This window comes from Lissotriton helveticus, chromosome 5_1 (assembly GCF_964261635.1).
Source record: "Lissotriton helveticus chromosome 5_1, aLisHel1.1, whole genome shotgun sequence".
Taxonomy (NCBI): Eukaryota; Metazoa; Chordata; class Amphibia; order Caudata; family Salamandridae; genus Lissotriton; species Lissotriton helveticus.
This window is the reverse complement of record NC_136065.1, coordinates 825,100,635-825,120,694: the sequence shown is the minus strand read 5'-3', so window position 1 is coordinate 825,120,694 and position 20,060 is coordinate 825,100,635. Positions and strand designations below refer to the sequence as shown.

The window sequence follows — 20,060 nt, the reverse complement described above, 5'->3', positions numbered from 1 at the left end:
TTACCAGCATAGTTACTAGTCCATAGAAAGCGAACGGTTGACAGCATGTTAACATGCTGTAAATGAATAAGGGTTAACAACACTTATTTCTCACCCTCCCTAACATGCATATTATATTAATAGCTAAGAAGGTCTCTTTGGGTTGAATTAGGGCGGGCCCATACCTCAGGATCCTAGAATGAAGAGATCACATCAGCATACACGAGCTCTCTGCATGCGAACAGCATCAAGTGTGTTTGTGTGCTTCAAGCAAAGCAATATAAAACCCGCCTCAAGCCCAAAGTTGGCAGAAGCTGCACTTATGTTATGTCTATGAAGGCGCGAAGATCAGACCTCATAACAACTCTGTATCGTGTTGTTCCTGAAGCTTCAGCACTCTCTGTACAGACATAGTTAATTAAGCAAAGCTGATATCAGAGTAATAACATATTATTCTCCTGTAAACCACAACGAACTACTAGGTTGAAAGCTAAATCAACAATTAAGTGTTGTGTGCAGAAGCAGCAAAAGGAAAAATGGCGTTTAAACATTTAATGAGCCTATGCTAACTTAACACATTATAAAGATATACAGTATCTATATGACACCCCCCCATGATCCGAGGACGGATAAGATAAGACAAGATAAGGGCAACTTCATGAAAGCAGAGTTCAAGAACTGCGAGCCATGAATGAACTGTAAAAAAATTGAATAATTCGCTCAAGTCAATAGGTATGGGAAAATAATCAGTGTACTAAAAATTGCAAAAATATGTAAGCTGAAAGTCAAATGGCCGGATTTAAACCATGGAAAAGTGTTTAAGACAAGACCGTATAAGCAAAATATGCAGCAACAGCCTCAAGCATGAAATCACCGTCTTCATCCGAAAACAGTTCAGCCATCCAATTCAAAAGTGGAAAAGAACATACGTGTTCCTCAAGTATCGGAGCCTCTATTACCATCAGAGGACAACTCGGTGGGTTCTCAAGAAAGCTCAGTTCCAAGAATTCCTGCGCTGCTGCGAATACGTTCCAGGGACCCATTAGTCCATGCATCGCTGCTAAAGCCATAATCCTTTAGTCAGAACAAACCAACTCGTGAGTAGTGATAGGACTCATCAGCTGATTAAAATCGACGTCCGGAGAAACCTGTCCGCAGAGACACAAATCAATGGCCCAATCAAAATCACAGCTCAGGCAGTGAAATACAAGCTGGACACAGGTGAAGTAGGAAAATCGGAACGATAATCCATATGCCGTGCTCAAAATCGCAAGCGGCAGTGTGCCAAAATATTCAAGCATCCGGTTGCGAAACAGCGGCAGCAGGGGCTGGGCGGCTTCTTCCACATGTTGGGCATCCATATTTAAGGAAGCAAAGAACAATTAGGACGCCTGCCGCTAGTGCCAGTAAAACCGGGAATCCACCAAACAGACTCGAAAAGATGAAATGAAAGAAACTAGGGATCACTCCAAATATTTTTTCAAATGAAGTCACAAGGCCGCTGCTAACTGTTTTGAAAAAATGCGCCAGCCCAGTTGTGGAGGACGCGTTAAAGATGGAATGTATCATTTCGCCAAAATGCAACGGTAAATCAGTATTTAAAAGGGAACTCAAGGCCACTTCTTTCTGGGACAATAGAGCCCTCAGTCTGCTCATGCCGTTGAACTGTGCTTTCAAGGTTGGGATGCGTGGCCAAATGAAAACCTCCCTATTTTCATGTGTGGGTGGGTACAGGACATTTCTGCAGCAAACGACACGTTCACTTACGGTTACCACATAAGCTACACCTTTCATTAATTTTCCGCAGCAATCTTCATTATTTAAAAGCAAATAACTTCCGTTCCCCAATAAGGTAAAAGTCGGGGTGATTGCTGGGACAGGAGTCCCTTTCAAAACACATGCTAAGTTTGGTCTGTCCTGGTTGCAAGAACCGTGTAATTGTATGTGCCTACACATTAACGAATGATCTGGAGTTTCTGTACATTCCTCCTCATTCAGATAAACTTCCTGGCCGTCTTTCAAACATCTATAAGTGAAAGGAAGGGACCACACTTCATGGAGAAACGCACTACCTAAAGGCTCATAACGACCTATGGCAACATATTTCATACAATTTGTAAACTTATCCAAAGCAAATGGTAATGTTATCAAACCGTGGATAAGCCACGTTGCAGCGGAGGCCTCTGCCACAGAGAAAGGCAAGGACTCCAATCTTTCAATATGTAACATTGAAAAAGAAGCATCTCGCATGGAAAGCAAACGCAGTTTGTCAGTCAAATTAAAGGGGGCAAAGAGAGAAGAAACTTTCATGTAGGTCCATGGCACCTTGCCAGATTTAAGCGTTTGAAGGGTCCATGCAAATTGCATGATAGAACGTAAATGATTCTGACCATGGTACAACACAGATACTTCATCATGCACAATATCCACTACAGAAGACACAATATTACCTAAAGTGTAAATGCAGGAAGAAAGCATGTTAATACTATTGTCTACTACTGCAAGCACTTTCTCTAGATTTGCTTGATCTATAGCCCTAAGTCGAGTTGCAGCCTTAATCTGTGATGTTTTCCAGATTTCATTGTAGACCGCATATATCCATCTTTTTGACCTACCACTAGCCGGGCCCTTGATGAAATCATTTAAATCTACATCATCATTTAGTCTTGCAAGATGTAATTTAACTGCAGATAATTTAGATTCTCCAGTATTTGGGGTGTCTTTCATAGATTCACATGCCTGAATCATTCCCCGTCGTCGGAGTAGGAGTCCCACGGTATATAAAAAAGCAGTAATAAGCCATTTGTACATAGCAAATAACAGTTACAATAAACCAGGAAGTGAAGTAGCCTCAGCTACCAATGAAAAAACTTCCACATTAGTGACCATCCAAGTCATTATGTTAGACCAAACTGCAGCCAATCAGGCCACAGCTCCCACCTAGGTATTCTCCCCAGAGACCCAGGCTGTCAGATTTTTTACCGCACGTCGTGTGATAGGGAGTCTCTCTGAGCTCTGCTCAGTTTTCTTCTTCTACTTTGAAATTTTGAAAGTTTCTTCTTTCCAACATGTCCACATCTAAGTCCCTTTTCAGGGCTTGTGACTCTTGTGGCAAGGCAAGGCTCTTCAAGGAAGACCCTCATTCTCTCTGCATTTACTGCTTGTATCCAGACCATCAGGCTAAGGAATGCAAGATTTGTCGCACTTTTCCAACTAAAACCCTCAGGGACAGAGAGGGTCGCCTCCTACTATGGATACAACGGAATAAGGACAAGGACTTGCCACTCTCTGAGGTAGGAAGTTTGGCCTCTATGTCTTCTATGGGATCTAGGAAGAGAATAGCTGAGGGTACAGTAACTACCCCTAAGGCTAAGGTGGCGAAACAGGCCCAGCACGCTGCTGAGGAACCTTCAACTTCTAAGGTGAAGAAAGCCTGTCAAAAATCTGTCAAACAGCCTGTCATTAAAAAGACTGTCCCTTTATTGTCACCTCAGAGGCCTACAACCAAGGCAGCACCTTCTCTGCCGGTTTCCTGTCAGACTGCCACTACAGTGACTTCTACTGTGACCTACTCCTCACCAAAACCCTCTTTGGTGGTGTCCTCGGTGTCCTCACCTACTTATGTGCATGTTCAAATTCGTCCCATCTCGTCGACGAAGAAAATTTCACCTACCGTCGACGAGCCTCTGTCGACAAAGCCCTCCTCAGCGTCGAAAAATCCCATCCCGTCGACGACGACACTACCGTTGACGAAGAAAGCCTTGCCGTCGACGGCTTCACCGTCGCCGAAGCACCCGTCGACGGACTCATCGTCGACGAGGAAGACTCCGTCGACGATCCAACCGTCGACGAAGAAGACACCGTCGACGGCCCCGTCGACGAAGTCGTCGTCGACGACGGCCTCGTCGACGAAGAAGATAACGCCGTCGACGGCCCCGTCGACGAAGAAAATTGTTCCGTCGACGACGAAAGTTGTTTCGACGACGACGACGACGTCGTCGACATCGAAGAATGGATCGTCGACGAGACCTCTCCAGCCACAGTCGTCGACGACGGCGAGTTCGTCCCTCACAGCAAAGTCAATGCCACAGGACTTCTCGGTGGCCCAAGGGAATCCAATGACGCCAAAACTGTCAACTTGCACAGATCTTCAAGTATGGTCTGCAAAGAGCAGCACCATATCGTTGCCTTCTCCAGCCACCACTGCGGCGATTTTACAACGCCCATCACAGTCTGCATGTATGTCACCACTCACGATGCCAGACAGGCTTTTGGATTCCGACGAGGACTCTGGTGGAGACTTGTTTCCGGCGGCTACAAGTCCATCTGACTTGCTCATACACGTTAAGGAACAAGAGGAAGAGGAGCAGGTGACGCAACACACAGGGTTGGATCCTGCACCCCCGTCAGGGACACAAATGCCCATGGAATTATTTAGAAATTTGATGTCCATGTTGGATGATTATTATCAACGATTTCCGCCCTCGGAATCGGGCGAATCACACATCACTTCCCCCCCGCCTAGAGGTACTCCGCATTCAGTCCCTCCTAACAGGGAAGAATCGGTACATGCCCCATCCATGCCGGTACCATCTACTCAACCGGTGGACGACAACTCTGAAGAGGAGGCTCATGAAGAAGGAGAATTGGATGACTCGGATTCGTCGGAGTATGAAGATTATCAGGCTGACTCCCCTGCTCCAGATGAACAGCCGAAGGCTGAATCACCACCGGTGGATATTGCAAATTTCCATAGAATTATGGATAACGCTACCAAACGATTTCTCATTACCATGGAAACAAAACAGGATGATTGTTTCCTGTATGATTTCAAGAATCTCTCCCAAAGACAGAGCTGGTCGATACCGATCATAGAGTTTATTTGGAAAGAAGGTCTAAAGATCATGGCCACTCCAAACTCTCTTTACCTCCAGTTTTGCCACGAGTGGATAAAAAATACAGAGCGCCTGCTTCTTCACCGGCTTGCCTGATTGGACAGGCCAAGACAGACTCAGTCATTGCACAAGCAGCTCAAAAAAGGGCGAAAAACCCATCATCTCAAATCTCCACGCCTACAGATAGAGACGGAAGACGACTCGATACCATTGGCAAAAAAGTCTCCACGATTGCAGCAACCACAGTCAGGGTTGCTAATTCTATGGCGATTCTTGGCCGATACGATAGGCAAATGTGGTCTGACATTTCGCCTTATATTAAGAAACTGCCTGAACCGGACCGGTCTGAGGCGATCAAAATTCTACAAGAAGGGGAGTGTGCATCGTCAGAGATCATTGATGCCGCAGTGGATGTAGCAGCTACAGGCTTCAGACAATTGGCAGGAGCCGCAGTCCTTCGGAGAGAGGGATGGTTGAAATCTACATCTTTTAGACATGAAGTACAGTCCAAAGTCTTAAATATGCCTTATGATGGCGAGTTCCTATTCGGCTCGCACGTGGATGAAGCTTTGCAGGCCATCAAAAAGGATACTGAAACTGCACGATCTTTGGGCACTCTGCAGTTTCGTAAATCTTCCTTTCGTGGCGCAAGAGGAAGGGGAAATTTCTCCAATAGGGGAGGATATTACCAACAGCGTAACTACACCACTTCTCAAAACACACAGAGGTACCAGCCATATAAGCAACAGCCTTATGGCCAAAGACGTAACTCTTACACACAGCCCCGAGGAAAACCAACATATCGTGGAAGAGATAACACCAACAAGAAGTGAAGTTCACTTCCTGCCGCCAAAGTGTCCCCGCCAAAAACAAATTGGAGGAAGAATATCCCAACATTACTCAAAATGGTCCAAGATTACTACAGACAAATGGGTGCTGGATGTGGTATCCAAGGGACACATTTTAGAATTTGTAAAAACCCCTCCAAATTCTCCTCCAAAAGGGCCGCCCCCAGCACATCTCAAGGAACTCTTCATCCAAATCAATTCAATGATTCGAAAAGGGGCAATCGAGAGAGTACCTCGACACCAGAGAGGGACAGGTTTCTACTCTCGTTTTTTCTTGATACGCAAAAAATCAGGGGAATGGCGCCCAATCCTCGATTTGCGTGCCCTGAACAAATTCATCAAAAAATTGACGTTCAGAATGTTAACCCTCCAAGAGATCCTACAGTTTTTGGCAGAAGGGGACCACTTGGCAACACTCGACCTTCAGGATGCCTACTTCCACGTCCCTATCTTCCCCAGACACAGGAAGTTCCTAAGGTTCAGAGTGGCTGGCAGGGATTTCCAATTCAAGGTGCTTCCCTTTGGACTACGTTCAGCCCCGAGAGTATTCACGAAAATGCTAGCACCCGTAGCGGCGCACCTACGATTGCAGGGAATTCAAATATACCCTTATCTGGACGATTGCCTTATCAAGGCCAATTCCTACGCCACAGCAAACGACCATGTCCAAAAATGCCTTTGCCTCTTTCAAAGCCTGGGGTTTTCAGTGAACTTCGAGAAGTCAGATCTAATTCCATCTCAAAGAAAGTCCTTCTTAGGAGCAACACTGGATTCCAAGCTCGCCCAGGTCTTCATTTCAAACGAAAGGCAGCAAAAGATCAGAACGATGGCAACCACACTCCTCAGAAAAGAGTACGTTTCTGTTCGGAGATTCAAATCTTTCCTAGGGATGATCTCTTCGTGCATCCCTCTCACTCCAAACTGTCGTCTGAGGATGAGACCATTACAAGAGGAACTCAGTCACCAATGGGTGCAGGTATCGGGGTCCTTCGAGGATCTCATTACACTGACGCCTCGAATGAAGGACACAATCCTGTGGTGGAGTCAGGCACGCAACCTACAAATCGGCTGTGCCTTCCTCGCAGAAGTCCCAAGGTTCATCTTGACCACGGATGCCTCCCTAGAAGGTTGGGGCGCTCACCTTCAAGGGATGACGATCAGCGGCAAATGGGACGCTCAACAGAAGAAATGGCACATCAATCTGCTGGAGTTACGAGCCATTTTCCTCGCCCTAAAATCCTTTCTGGCAATCCTACAAGGCTCCACAGTGTTGATTCGAACAGACAACACAACGAGCATGCATTACCTGAACAAGCAGGGGGGCACAAGATCAGCCCGGTTGTCTCAACAGGCTCAAGAGATCTGGACTTGGGCTCTGGATCACGACATCAACTTGTCAGCGGTGCATGTTCCGGGAGTAGCCAATGTATTGGCAGATTCGCTGAGCAGATCCAAGAACAGCACTCACGAATGGGAACTGCATCAGCCGGCGCTGGATCGGATCTTTCAGAGATGGGGTCTCCCCGATCTGGACCTGTTTGCAACTTATCAGAACAAGAAATGTACTCACTTTGCGAGCTGGATTCCCCACAGGGACTCTTGCGGGGACGCTCTCTCACTCAATTGGGAACGGATCTTTGCCTACGCCTTCCCGCCAATTCCGCTCATACCCAAAGTCATCAAGAAAATGAGAAAGCAACCGTGTCGAATTATCCTGATTGCTCCACGGTGGCCACGACAATATTGGTTCACGCAGCTTCTCCTTCTATCAGAATGCGAGCCAATTCAACTGCCCAGAATTCCACACCTTCTAACAATCCAAGAAGGCAAGGTGTTTCATCCAGACCCTCAATCTCTGAAATTATCGGCTTGGCTCCTCAACACCACGAGTTTGCGCACTTGAACATTCACAAGACTGTCAGGAAGTCCTGTCCAATGCTAGGGCGCCTTCCACAAACAAAACTTACAAACTAAAGTGGAAACGTTTCTGTGTTTGGTGCCAAACTATGAATTTGCATCCAATGACTGCGAAGCCAGAAGCGATATTACCCTTCTTTTTGCAGCTCGCTAAATCAGGTTTGGCGCACTCAACACTTAAGGTGTTCTTAGCCGCCATATCACGATACCGTCAGGACGGTAAGACTTCTCTATACTCCTCAAGGATAATACAACAATTCTTTAAAGGCTTATTTCGTATGTTTCCACCTGTACGCCGGCCACCTCCATCTTGGCATTTAAATATAGTCCTAGCACAGCTTCTTCGCCATCCCTTTGAGCCTATTCATAAGGTCGATCTCAAGTTCATCACTTGGAAGGTTGCATTGCTGCTGGCACTAACATCAGCCAGACGAGTGAGTGACATGCAAGCATTCACCATTAAGCCACCATTCTTGCAATTCACGCCTGACTCTGTGATACTACGCACCAACCCGAAGTACATGCCCAAAGTACCATCGGATTTTCATCTCAATGAGCCTGTGATACTTAAGACATTTTTTCCCAATCCGCAGTCACCAGCTGAGCGGACTTTACACACATTAGACATTAAGAGATGCCTTAAATTTTATCTTTCAAGAACAGCTGCCATCAGGCAGACGGATCAGCTATTTGTGGCATATGGCAGACCAAGACAAGGGTGTGCTGTTTCAAAACAGACTATCGCCAGGTGGGTCTCATCCACGATAGGGTTATGCCATCAACAAGCAGGTAAACCCTTACAGACCTTACCTAGAGCCCATTCTACAAGAGCAGTCTCCTCTTCAACTGCGTTATTTGCTGGTGTGCCTCTCCCGCATATTTGCAGAGCAGCAACATGGTCCAGCAGGCACACATTCACGAGGCATTACTGTCTGGATTCTTCAAGCGACACCGATGCCTCGGTGGGGAGAGCAGTCCTGCGAAATCTGTTTCAGTAAGGTGAGCCTCTGGTGTTCTCTCCCACCTCCTTTCCACTCTTTACGCTTTCTTATGATGTTGCATTGCTTTCTGTTTATGCATGATAACTATGTTTTGGCGTATAAGAGCGAGAGATTGTATTACTGCTAACTACTCGGATTCAGGCATGTGAATCTATGAAAGACACCCCAAATACTGGAGAAGAACAATAGTTACTTACCTGTAATCTGTGGTTCTCCAGTATTGGTGTCTTTCATAGATTCACATGCACCCACCCACCTCCCCTCAGAGTCTCACCCAGACTGTTATGATATAGCTGTATATACTCTGGTACACTCCAGTGCTACAAAAATCTGACAGCCTGGGTCTCTGGGGAGAATACCTAGGTGGGAGCTGTGGCCTGATTGGCTGCAGTTTGGTCTAACATAATGACTTGGATGGTCACTAATGTGGAAGTTTTTTCATTGGTAGCTGAGGCTACTTCACTTCCTGGTTTATTGTAACTGTTATTTGCTATGTACAAATGGCTTATTACTGCTTTTTTATATACCGTGGGACTCCGACGACGGGGAATGATTCAGGCATGTGAATCTGTGAAAGACACCAATACTGGAGAACCACAGATTACAGGTAAGTAACTATTGTTCATGTTTCAGCCAGGTTTGACACAATTTACCCACAGAGTAAGTTGTGACAGAATGCTCAGTTTCAAAACGTGGATCAGGTCTGACCTGTGTAAAGCCATCAGATAAACCCAGAAAACGGCGCTGGCATGAATCAGCACTTTTGTGCCACACCAGCCAACCTTTATGGTCCATACTGGATATGTTAAAGGACGAATTTAGCACTAGGGTCTGTAAGTCCCTAATCGAAAATTGAGTATAACTACTCCATCCAGAATATTCTTCTAACTCCGGGATAGTAGGAAAATTTAGTCTTTTAGTAGTAGCCAGACCAAAGCACGTTGTCTGTGAAATAGTAGAAATCAAAAACATTTGATTCGGGATGAGACATGCACGGTGTAAAGCCTCAGTGCCTTGCACCTGCCAGTTTTTAGAACCCCAAACAGATTTTAGGACAATGGTTTCCTTCCATAATTCATAGCCTCAAATAGCCAGCTGATCAAGAAAGGACTTCGAGTATAATAATTTCGTATCGGTAAGTCTAACCTTGGACATAGGCTTCTGTGTCATTTTGAAATAAAAGGACTCCGGATTAGACTGATTGAAGTCAGTAAAATAAGTGTACTTTTTCAAAAAAGTACTAGAACTGCCTTGTATAGGAGCCGGACGATGCTCCCGTTTTGTAAAATTTACAATATTCCTTCTGGATGTTGTTTTATGCAAGAAGTGATTGCCAAAATGTGAAAGCAAAACAAATCGCCATAATTAGCAGATTCTAAATACAAATCTTCAGCATCAAAGGCAGCATAGTATTTCAAATCCGAAAACAAAGACTCTACGGCCTGAACATCCCAATCATCAGAACGTATGTTTTGTTTCACCACATCCCCCATATTAACTCTAAGCACATTAGGGACATTAACAACCTCCGTAGGGCCATGAATTTGAAATCGAACGGCATCCCACACTATTCCATCAAGAACAGGCCAAGCAGTGATGTTAACAAATGTCAAGTCTCTTCTCAGCCTATGTGCAGAATGCGATGAAGAGAGGGGGGCCAAAGTTCCATTGAGATGGCGAATGCATGTTCTCTCCTCAACATAGTGTCCATTTACCAATCGGAAAAAATAAAACACAAACCCAATTGACATAAAAAGGTAAATCGAAAAAAGCACCAGCCAAATGTATGTCCAAGGGGGAATTAAAAAATGTTTTTTAAATAAGCTGGCATAAACTGCGAAACGTGAGGGTTTCTTTGAGCCATTGGAAACAGTGTCAAATGAAAATCTGGATTCTGTGGCCAAACGTGCTTGCAGGTCAGGCATGGACAAGTCAGTGGGGTAAGTATAGTCTAATTCATCATGGTCTGTACCGGGCAAAGTACTTAATAAAGGACTGGAAATTGCAGGTAATTCGATGGCCACCTCAGTTTCTTGATTAGAAGCAGTGGGCAAAACTGAATTTCTCACAATGGAAGGACAGGAAACAGCCGGTGTCATGCTAAGAAGAATCGGCCACTCTGTGTATCTTGACATTGTCAATTGAGATAAACCTGTTTTCCTTACGACCAGGAAGTGGTGGTAAAATGACTGTTCTTGTGCCCTTCACTCCAAGGACTGGAACCGGAGCTCGATAGGAAGGACCAAATTCTTTCTTGTTCTCGATCTTTTCACGAACCAGTTCTCCAACTTGGGGTAGCCAAACGACTACCGGGATCTGCAACGCAACATCCGACGTGGAGGGCAAATGTTCCTTTGCAAGACTGTCTCTGGTCTTTTGTAGATTCTGTAAAACATTGCAATGTTCATCTGCGTCAAAGGAAGTGGCGCGAACCACACAGTCTAGACCGTCAAGGTCAGGGACGTACATCTTGATGCCAAAGAGCATTTCGTATGGGGTCCGCCCACCCAGAGACCTTCTAGGGAGATTATTAAGAGCACGCTGCACGCCATTGAGGTGGGCCAGCCAGTTTCTGCCAGTGCCTATAACTCGAGCTGTCAAAGATTGCTTTAAATCACGGTTCATTCGCTCCACTACACTATTACCCTCAGGTCTGTAGGGAGACGAAAACTTGACTTGGACCCCCATCGAAGTCATGGCATCCTTATACGCCTTAGAGGCGAAAGCCGGACCCTGATCCGAATGGAAGGTACCACAGGCAAAAATCCCTACAAAGACACGCAAATCTCTAATGACAGTCCGTGAATCAGCGCTGCGATGGGGCCAGACCCACACAAAGCGTGTGCATGAATCAACTGCTACTAAGATGTACTTATACGCAGTATCAGAGGAAAAAGGACCGCAGTGATCTAAATGAACACAACCTAGTGGTTTATTAGAAATGTACAACTGTGTCTGTGGCGGACGCGCAGCAGTCAAAGGTTTAATCTGCTGGCAAATGTCACAAAGAAAGACATAATCACGCGTCTGTTTGTACAGTCCCCGCCACCAGAAACGTTGTTGTAATTGAGTTACAGTGGCTGAGACGCCTGCATGCGCAGACGCCACACCTTCATGAGCTGCTGTAATCAAGTCAGCCCTGCGATCCGAGTTGGGAATCAAGCGTTCTCCAACATCAGGAATTTTCACAAAAGGAACCTTTTCGGGACTTAAGTGGTATGTGTACTTCGAAGGGAACCCCGTAGGATGTTTACCTCCCTTCTCAGTGGCAGCAACAGCCGCCAAGATGTCACTATCAATCTTAGTTTTGGACCGAGTAACTGCTGCAACTAAGTATGTGGATACTGCTGATTTCACTGCTTCATCAGCAAGCGAGTTACCGACAGCGTGGACTCCAACACGCTGGTGGCCAAGAGTATGAATTACATAAACGAGCGGCAACTTAGCCTTAAGTTCCGCCACTCGAACCCAGATCATCTTGTGTTTTATTGTGCTACCCTTGGAATCACGAAAATCATTCTGAATCCAAAAGAACAAGTTCTCATTGTAAGACTGGACACAGTAGCAAGAATCACTTACAATAAGAGTTGTCACACTAGGATCTGCGTACTCCAACGCTAGTAAGAGAGCATGAAGCTCTGCTAATTGTGCGGTGCAATCGCCCAGTGGCAGTGTGTGCACTTCCCTGGATATGAACTCATCGTCCAACATAGCACCGACCACAATGGCGCATGCGGAAACGTAGGCATGTTTAGAGCCATGCGCAACCTGCGCTGAACCGTCAGTGTAAATGATGCAATGGAAGTCCTCCAAAGGTCGCATAGCTAGAGGAGCAGGATGAACAAACTCATACTGCAAGTACTCTTGCGACCGCAACGAGGCGTCAAAAACAAACGTGACATCCGTGGACGTCAAGGACGCAGCCCACTGAATCCACCGAGGGTGCAAAGCTTTTGAATTTGGTACACTGGCTTTCGTGACTGCCTCCAAATGAGGACAGGGTGTTACAACCAACATGCGTTTCCCCTGTGACAGAGCTCGTTCCTTAAGAATCGCCATCTGCACAGCTGTTAAAACCTTTTCCACAGTGGGAAACCGCATTTCAGCCGAAGTGTACAAGTGTGACTTGTAAGCAATAGGTACTGTGTCTCCTTCATTAAAAGTGAGGTACGTGAAACCCACTGTCCCAGGAACAATTCTTATCACTAGGTTCGTGTGGTTATCACGTGTCAGTAAGAATTTAGAAGTGAGCAGATCAGCCTGCAAGGACTGCAAGATGGCTGAATGCTCAGGCAGCCAGCATGATTTAGAAAAAGTAGGTTGTATCAAAGCATACAAAGGCTTGATACGCTGGGCATATTCCGGAATGTATGTCCTCCCTAAATTTAAAAAACCCAGTAAAGACTGTAATTTTTTCAGTGTTGTAGGAGCGCGCAACTGAGCGCGTTTCTCCAAGAAGTGAGGAGCTAAACCTCTACCTTCATTGTTGAGCTCATAGCCCAGAAACAACACTGTGTACTCAGCAATGTGCGATTTTGCAAAGTTAAATTTGTAACCCATGTCTGCAAAGTTACAAATAATCGAATTTACCCGACACAGATGCATCCGAATTTCGTCGTCTGTGAGATAGATGTCATCCACATACGAGCAAGCATCTGGGTCGATTCTCTCCAAAAGAGAGACAATGCGTGCGGTAAAAATACCAGGACTATTCTTATAGCCCATAGGGAGACGCCTAATTGTTTTTGGACCCCAGCGCACGTAAAACTGGTCCATTGGGAGCCTAAGCCATCCAAACTATGGGCATAGAAACCGTTGGAAATGTCAAGCGTAGTTTTAAAACGCTTACGCACTAGACTATCCACTAGGGCAGAGCCGTGAGTATTCTGTACTGCACAGTTACGGCAATGCGAGTTTAAATGCCGGTAATCCAATACCAAACGATATGATCCGTCCGGCTTGGTCACAGTAAAAAGAGGATTATTCATCGGTGACACACATGTTTCAATAACTCCCTGATATTCCAATTGTTCAAGGATTTCCGCGACGGAAGATTTTGCGTCACGCCGAAGGGGATATTGAGGTTGAGGCTGCGGCTGAGACCGCAATGGAATCTCGTGGCAAGGAGACAATTTATCCCAACCACATTGGTTACGGTACAGAGCCGGTGCGAGAGCCCGAGCCCACTCTTCTGCAAAATGCTGCGCATGCTCTTTCGAGACAGTGTTCGCGAAACTGGGGAGGATTACCTCCTCCCCTCGCGGCGCCGCGAGCACAAAAGGTGGGGGCCAGTCAGCCTCCGAAAGCAAAATATCATACGTAGAAGACAGATGTTACCAAAATACCCCTTTTACGGTACGCTGTATGTCACCTTCAATTAACAGGACAATTTCATAAAGTCTTTCAGGGGGAGCAAGTCTCGTATCGGCTGTTTCAATTACAACGTAGACATCAGTCGCTGTCACCCTCAGTAGTGGACGCAGCGCCTCTCTGACTATGGTAATCTCCGCCGCGCTGTCCAGCAAGGTCGGAGCCCACGTCAGATTCCGAAGCCGCGTTCTCACTATCTGTGGCATATCGATGCGCTGTTAAGGCTGCGACTTTCTTTTTCACAAACTGCGGTCTTTTCGGCGTAGAATCCTCCTGCTTCGCTGCGCCTTCAGTCTGGCGGGGCTGGCCACGTCCCTGTTGGCCACCACGTCCCCTACCGCCTCCTCCTCCACCGGTTTTCGGGGCAGATGAGTCCTGAAAGGAACGAGGAGAGCGTTGATCAGAAACCTGAAATCGATCAGGTGATTTAATCATCGCGCGATCGCGCAAATCATAAACTTTTTCTGTCGGCGCAGGAACTTGTGTTGCAGGATAAGAATCCTGAGTCTGCTTTTGTTGCTTCCCCAGTGTGTTTTTTAGGCCAATTTTGTTTTTTGGACTGCGGTCGGACATCTGCCGCAGCAGACTGTCCTTGTGGTTGTTTTTTCTCCTTGACAGCAAAATATTTCAGACCTCTACTTGTGCGGCCAATCGTTTTATATGCGGCCACAACTATCTTCGCAAACTGTCGGGGTTTATCGGCATCGGGCAGAGCAGCCAAAGCATTCGACACCTGAAAGTTCACCGCATCTCCTTTAATATTGGAGAGTATGAGATCGCTTACTATCTCAAACGAACCACACAGGCGCATACCCAATTCAACCGCTGCCTCCGGTCCGTGATCATCCTGAACACGCTTAACGATCTCAGGCAGTGCGGACATAGACGGGGTGCCGAAACACCTCGTATAAACGGCCGCAAAAGTTTTTCCCCAGCTTTCACAGTCAACGAGCTCAGGAGTTAAATCCTTTGGTAAAGTGATCGTCAACATTCTATGTTTATCAGCAGGAGTAGAATTCGGAAACACAGCCTCCAGTTGGTCAAACTTCTCGGAAAGCCAGAAAGGGAAGTCATCGTTATCAACGGGACGCTGACCAAAAACCGAATTGACCATAACCGGATTGAGCCTTAAACCGCCACGTTCCGTTTGAATGGCCGGACCCCCCGGGGGACCTTCCGGGAGATGTCGACCAATGTATTGCACTAATGCACGAATCACGGCAATCGAGACAACGTGACCCACGAGTAAAACAGCTCGAAAGGGTACGCCGGATCTGCACACACCACCAAAATCACAGCCATGCCTTCCAAAGGGACTTGGTAAGTTTTTTAAATGGTTGCGCACCGCAATGCGACTATGCTGCGCAATGGCCACAGCCATGATATCACCGGAAATACTGAATAACAAAGAAAACTTTGTAGCACAACTGGGTAGTAAGTCAAGGAAACCGTTTTAGATAGATTCAAGCTTGAAAAGACCTATTTAAAAAAATAGGCAGGTTTCACCGACACTACCGTTTTCTGGAAACGATAGTGAAGGGGTTAAGGTTTGAACGATATACTACTCGAGTGCCATGATATAAGACCACCCACGTTGGGCGCCATGTAGCAGGGTTTCTGTTCTCCCACAGAACTGTGCACAGAGGATTGGAACCTCAGCGAATTAGGGTGACCCAAAACTCACCTTAGTACCCAACAAACCCCTTACCGAGCTAGCTACAGTGTCTCATTGGTCATAACAAACTCCCAATGTTTAGACAAACCAGAACATGAGCTTACAATACCTCAGGTTACGTGGAACACATGAGCACTATTTCGTTATACAATCATTACAAACCAGAACATGGAGTAAATAAGAACACGTGAGCATTTGAAATGTTTATTTACTAATGCCGTCTTCTCAGGCGCAGTATCTTAGATAATACAAGTAAACATATTATCAGAAGCAAAGTTACCAGCATAGTTACTAGTCCATAGAAAGCGAACGGTGACAGCATGTTAACATGCTGTAAATGAATAAGGGTTAACAACACTTATTTCTCACCCTCCCTAACACGCATATTATATTAATAGCTAAGAAGGTCTCTTTGGGTTGAATTAGGGCGGGCCCATACCTCAGGATCCTAGAATGAAGAGATCACATCAGCATACACCAGCTCTCTCTGCATGCGAACAGCATCAAGTTTGTTTGTGTGCTTCAAGCAAAGCAATATAAAACCCGCCTCAAGCCCAAAGTTGGCAGAAGCTGCACTTATGTCTATGAAGGCGCGAAGATCAGACCTCATAACAATTCTGTATCGTGTTGTTCCTGAAGCTTCAGCACTCTCTGTACAGACATAGTTTATTAAGCAAAGCTGATATCAGAGTAATAACATATTATTCTCCTGTAAACCACACCGAACTACTAGGTTGAAAGCTAAATCAACAATTAAGTGTCGTGTGCAGAAGCAGCAAAAGGAAAAATGGCGTTTAAACATTTAATGAGCCTATGCTAACTTAACACATTATAAAGATATACAGTATCTATATGACAAGACTGCACGAGGACAATTACTCTAAAATTGGTTGGGGATCCCAGGGCATGGATACCAGCTTGTTTCCGGTAGAACGAGGGGTGCGCCAGGCCTTTGCCATGGCACCCTCCCTATTCTCCCTGTACATTAATGGAATGGTTGACTGTCTGTCTGTCACCCATGAATACTAATGCCCCCATTTTAGCAGGTGTTAAAATACCAATTTTAATGTTCGCAGACGACCCATTGATAATTTCGAAGACCCTGAGCGGGCTCCAGCGAGCCCGATCAATTTTTGAAAAGTTTTGTTCCGATCCTGGTCTCGAAGTCAATATGTTGAAAAAAAAATTCATGGCTTTTAATCCTCAAAGCTTTTAAAGGTATCATCCTAAATAAGAACCGACGGGGTGCCGCTCGAAGCCGTTTTTTGAACTTTCCATTTCTTGCTGCCCTTGGAGGATACCTGAGGACCCGTCCTGCCTGGACTGGCGGTGCTGTTGCGGGGTGAAAGACTGGCTGGGAGGGGTGGGACTGCGAGACCCAGAGGTCCGTGCGCAGAGTCCAGCAGGCGCACCTGTGACTCTTCCCTCCCCCAGCCTTCCCCTGTGCCTTTTCTACGGCTCGCGGCCCCCGCTCGACAGGTGCCGCTCAAAGCCGTTTTTTGAACTTTCCATTTCTTGCTGCCCCTGGAGGATACCTGAGGACCCGTCCTGCCTGGACTGGCGGTGCTGTTGCGGGGTGGAAGACCTGGCTGCGAGGGGTGGGACTGCGAGTCCCAGAGGTCCATGCGCAGAGTCCAGCAGGCGCACCTGTGACTCTTCCCGCCCCCAGCCTTCCCCATTGCCTTTTCTACGCTCGCGGCCCCCGCTCTGCGGGAGCCGCTCGAAGCCAATTTTTGAACTTTCCATTTCTTGCTGCCCTTGGAGGATACCTGAGGACCCGTCCTGCCTGGACTGGCGGTGCTGTTGCGGGGTGGAAGACCGGGCTGCGAGGGGTGGGACTGCGAGTCCCAGAGGTCCGTGCGCAGAGTCCAGCAGGCGCACCTGTGACTCTTCCCGCCCTCAACCTCCCCCTACATATTGAATCGCCTTCCACGCGTACACGGGAGGCGCGCGGGACGGCGCCGGGCGAAGCCTGGGCCAAGGGCGGGCCTGTTGTTGCCCGTTTGTGACCGGTGGTGACCGGACCGGGCCCCCCCTCTTGCCTTTGTTCATACCCCCTCCATCTGGCTGCAAATGGCCGGGCGGAAATGAGGAGCAAGTCCTCGTTAGCCGGAGGTTCTACAGTTGGAGGTATGGAAAAGTTCCTCACTAGAGCTAATTCACTTATTGACTCTGAAATTAATGCCCTCGATAAACGCTTATCTAAGGACCTACTGGCATTCAAGAGATGCTCCCTTGGATCAATAGCTAATGCTAAAACCCCGGAAAGACCTTCCGATATTGATGTTATCGACGTAGTTGGCCAAGCTCTCACATCCAAGGTGGACATACAGGCAACACAGGTTTTGGATATTCTGGTTAACGAAATACCCCCAGAAAGTGATTTTGTCTCCGCTAATAATGTATCTGTCTCTTCTGCATCTGATGACCCTATAAATAACACTTTGTCTAAGGGGGTTAAAGAAGGGGCTACTTCTAAACGAAAGAGGACATATAACAAGAAATCTAGTAGAATATCTAAATTAGCAAAGCTCAAACATGACATCATCCCCTCCTCTATCACTCCAACCCAGGCCCTGCTTAACAATGAGATTTCAATTGATAGCTTGGTTGCTCTACTTAAATCGGTCTTATTCCCCATAGAGGCTAAACTGGAGCAGATTGAACTCCGATTAACAAACATAGAGAAAGTTACAGCCAACATTCTGGCTAATTCCCATAAGCCTAGTAATTTGTATACCCCGCTAGCTACCCTTACTATTCCTGGCCCCCCATTAGTAAAAGAGGTTTTAAATCCTATCCTCCCTTTAGTAGGCCCCCAGGTAACCACTCAGGTTAATAATAATAACATACCCCGCAGTAAACACTTGGGTCACAGCCTACTAATACTAATGCTAATGCTAGTGTAAATGGGTTAGCAGTTGTTGACCAAACAGGTCCCCCCACCAAAGAACCAAGTGCCCGTAGATCGCGTTTGCCTGACCTTCCACCGGAAGCTAATCGTTTTACGGTTGTCTTAGCAGGAGCCCCTACGCTGGAAGCCGGTGAAGCCGAAACCTTCAACTCTCTAAAGAGTAGAGTTGTTAGATGGCTTAATTGGAATAGACCTTTCCCGGCCCACCTTCACAACAAAATTATCATGGTCAGAAGGGTGCCCTGGCTGGGCAAAACTGTAAAGACCATAAATGGGGACTGTATAACGGTTAGTTTTAGAGATCCCAGAACGGTCTCACATATCTGTGCGGGTTGTAACAGATCTTCTGACTCCACCATTCAAACGCTTCCAGTGTCTTCCCCCCACCCCCCAATCCTATGTATTGTGGTAGAGGCAGAGATGACTGGACTAGGGTTGAGCGGAGGGGTAGACATAGTAGATATGATGTAAGACCAGCTATGATGGCCCCGTATGCCCCCTTCTGTGATCTCAACCGGTTCAGTTGTCTAGATGGAGTCGATTGACTACCCCCAACTCTCGATCTAAACCTTTCCCTCCCTGACACTTGTAATGGTTTATTGGCTGTTGTGGCTGGGGAGGCGGAAACTAATGTAGAAACTCCTGCAAAGTGTTTGTGAACGGGTGTACCCCCTATGATGTCTCCCTCTTTTACCCCGATTCAAGCCTTGGAGCTACCCCCGGCCGTAGACTTCACAGACATTGATTACCCACTAGCCTCCCTGGATATTACAGAGGATATACTATTACCCTCATTGCCCCCTAGTGCACTTGGGATTCTGAAACCAGTCCCATATATCTTGGGTTTCAAACTAGTAAGTTGGAACATTGCGGGTTGGCGACAGAGGGTGTAGTCTCTGGGATGGAGGGAATCCCTTTCCCAGTTCGACATCCTCTGTTTTCAGGAGACTTGGTCTGTGACAGATATCCACTTTGACGGCTTCGTGTCCTATAATAACCCTGCGGTAGAGTATAATATGGGTAGGGCAAAGGGTGGGCTTGTAATTTTACTGTCTGTGAATTTTCCTGCACGCGTGAAATCCCATTCTGCTGTAGGATTTCACTCCCAAATTCTAAGGTTGGAACAAAGTGGGGGTTGTGATACATTGTTAATTAACCACTACAATAACATGTTTGATCCGAAGAGTACCCGTGTTGTAGAGGAGCTTGAGATAGCTGTAAAGGAACCTGTAGCGATACCTGTAAGCCTTATAATATCATTTGGGGAGGGGACTTTAACATTCGTACTTGCCCCTACTCCTTTACCAGTGTATGTGGGTTTGATGGGGATAACTGGGAGAACCGAGCTCATTTTATCCACTCCCCTTACGGTGACTCAACACCCTTATGTTAAATCTAGATTTGCTAATTCATCAACCTGCCACGGATAAAGAGGGTAACACTGCACCGACTTTTGTTGGA

The 20,060-nt window shown here is 46.6% G+C and overlaps 1 protein-coding gene across 2 annotated transcripts in view; it reads left to right on the top strand.

The window, feature by feature from the left end:
* Nucleotides 1–20,060, top strand: part of WAPL (WAPL cohesin release factor) — a 1,132,828-nt gene that overhangs the window by 318,878 nt on the left and 793,890 nt on the right. The gene's annotated exons all lie outside the window — the stretch shown is intronic.